The sequence below is a fragment of the Arvicanthis niloticus genome, chromosome 3, assembly GCF_011762505.2.
Source record: "Arvicanthis niloticus isolate mArvNil1 chromosome 3, mArvNil1.pat.X, whole genome shotgun sequence".
NCBI classification, from domain to species: domain Eukaryota; kingdom Metazoa; phylum Chordata; class Mammalia; order Rodentia; family Muridae; genus Arvicanthis; species Arvicanthis niloticus.
The window spans coordinates 43,162,798-43,165,587 of NC_047660.1; the positions used below are offsets into that span (position 1 = coordinate 43,162,798).

At 42.3% G+C, this 2,790-nt stretch overlaps 1 pseudogene; it reads right to left on the reverse strand.

Annotated features, from left to right (window-relative positions):
• Positions 1 to 260: 260 nt before the first annotated feature.
• LOC143441646 (glyceraldehyde-3-phosphate dehydrogenase pseudogene) lies at positions 261 to 1,248 on the reverse strand (annotated as a pseudogene).
• Positions 1,249 to 2,790: the final 1,542 nt, after the last annotated feature.

The window sequence follows — 2,790 nt, forward strand, 5'->3', positions numbered from 1 at the left end:
TTAAGCATAGGCATTAATAAAAAGAGGTGTGCTTCAGAAAATGGTAGGATAAAGCATGTGCAGTCATGGGTATTAAGTTTGAGTTGCACTTAAATGTCTCATTAATAACCAGAGACATGTTTCTGATTATTGCTTATTCTGACGTTACATTATTCGAAATTTTCTAGCTTTCAAGCTGGGCCCTGCATAGACTTATCTATCTATCTATCTATCTATCTATCTATCTATCTATCTATTTATTTTGAGGGTATTGATGCTATTTAAGGGTTGCTGTAACTGTGTTCATTGTCATACCAGAAAATGAGCTTTACAAAATTGCCATTGAGAGCAATGCCCCCTTACAAAGTTTTCATTGACAGCAATGCCAGCCCAGCATCAAAGGTGGAAGAGTAGGAGTCACTGTTCAAGTCTTAGGAGACAACCAGTTCTCAGTGTAGCCCAGGATGCCCTTTAGTGGGCTCTCAGATGCCTGCTTCATCACCTTCTTCATGTCATCACACTTGGCAGCTTTCTCCAGGCAGCATGTCAGATCCATGATAGATACATTGAGGATAGGAACACAGAAGGCCATGCCAGTGAGCTTCCAGTTCAGCTCTGGGATGACCTTGCCCACAGCCTTGGCAGTACCAATGGATGCAGGGATGATATCCTGGGCAGCCCCACAGCCATCACCCCACAGCTTTCCAGAGGGGCCATCCACAGTCTTCTTAATGGCAGTGATGTCAGGGACTGTGGTCATGGCTCTTCCATGATGACAAACTTGTTGTGGATGACCTTGGCCAAGGGGGCTAAGTGGTTGGTGGAGCAGAAAACATTGCTGATAATCTTGAGTGAGTTGTCATACTTCTTGTGGTTCACAGCCATCACAAACATGGGGGCACAGGCAGAAGAGGCAGAGGTGATGACCCTTTTAGACCCACCCTTCAAGTGGGGCCCAGGTTTCTCCATGGTGGTGAAGAGTCTCCACAACATACTCAGCACCAGCATCACCCCATTTGATGTTAGCAGGATCTCACTCCTGGAAGATGGTGATGGCCTTTCCATTGATGACAAGCTTCTCATTCTCGGCCTTGACTGTGCTATGAACTTGCCATGGGTAGAGTCATACTGGAGCATGTAGGCCATGTAGTTGAGGTCAATAAAGGGGTCACTGATGGCAACAATCTCTCCTTTGCCAGATGAGCTGGGAGCCCAGGTAACCAGGTGCCCAATATGGTCAAATCCGTTCATTTCAACCTTCACAATCATGTCTAAGGGATGAGGCTGGCACTGCGTGAGAAGATGCATCTGTCTCTATAGCAGAGATACCCTGCTTAGCTTTATTAACAAATACAGTTTCTCTGTCTATTCTTTGTCTGTCTGTCTTTTTTTTTTTTTTTTCATGAGATAAAAAACTCAGGAGCCACTGGTTTGGAGTGGCTTTAGTAGGTTTTTACAGGGAATCCTAGCACCCCGATTTAAGTACAAAGAGCTGAGAAAGGGTCATTTCTTAAATAAATAAATAAATAAATAAATAAATAAATAAATAAATAAATGTAAAAAAACCAGCAACAATAAACCCTTATGACTTTCTTTGTTCTATTACTAGAAAAACATCATGAAACTGTTAGTATGCTGGGACATGAAATATGGGATAACCTAAATCTGTGTTCTCAAGACCATGGTCACTCATATTTGGCTCCAAAAGAAACTGTCCCTTGATCCCCTCTGAGATAAGAGTTGTGTTTCTTGTGTTGATATTGAAGACAAAACTCTGAGAATGGAGAGGGCAAATTCCCCTGAAGAAAGAGTATTGTTACCTCTGGCTGGCAGAAGGTCTCAATGTTGGTTCATTTAAATGTCTATTTGTCCCCTTGTAGTCATCCAGTGAGACAAAAGAGACAGAACATTTATTTGAAACTAAAGCCCAAAGGCTCACTGTAAAATACCTGACATATCCTAGACAGGATCAGCAAATCTCAATACTTTTGCTCAATGCGAAGTCTCTCAACTTTGATTGGAAGCTCCCTGTGGTAGGAAGGGCTAATCCTACTAAAGATGTATTTCCAGGGGAAATTGTTTTTATTCTTACCCATAAAAAGAAGAAAAAAGCAGTCTTGTTTTCACAAGGCTCCAAGTAGTCTTAACAACGCATCCTTCCATTGAAGGTTGTGGTCCTTACAGATCTCACATCCCACTGTCGGGTAAAGAGCATGGATTCTGAGGACAAGGTTACGCCATGGGAAGGCTGGCACTTCCTGTGTGGTGGGAAAGCTGATATTTCTTGCAGAAAGTGAATGTATGTGTGTGCGTGCGTGCGTGTGTGCGTGCATGTGTGTGTGTGTATACCTTTGGATTGATTAAAAATTGTCTTGATGTTTATTCCTCTGTGTCAGCGTATGGCATTCCCATTCCATTTAAAATGCAAATGCCCCTTAGACCATTAAAGCACATTAATGACTAATGTCATTAGAGAGTATCAAGCAAGGTTTATTTTCATCCCGTGCCTAATGACTATGACAGATTATCATTGACTCTTCAAAGTCTTTATAAGACTTGTCAGGACTTCATTTGCAGTCTTGCAGAGTTTTCCTAGTATCTTTGGAAGAGGGCATCTGTCTCCTCATGGTCCCCATTGGAGTAGGAAAGAGAGGGTAATGTAGTAATTATATAGTTTTAATTATAGGTGGAGCACAAACTCTGTCCTTTTCCTGTATGCCAGGCCCTGGTCAGCATCTTTTGTACATATCACCCCTCAGGTCTTCTCTTCAATGCCTTCCTCTGTCCCTGCTATCACTGGCTTACTTGATG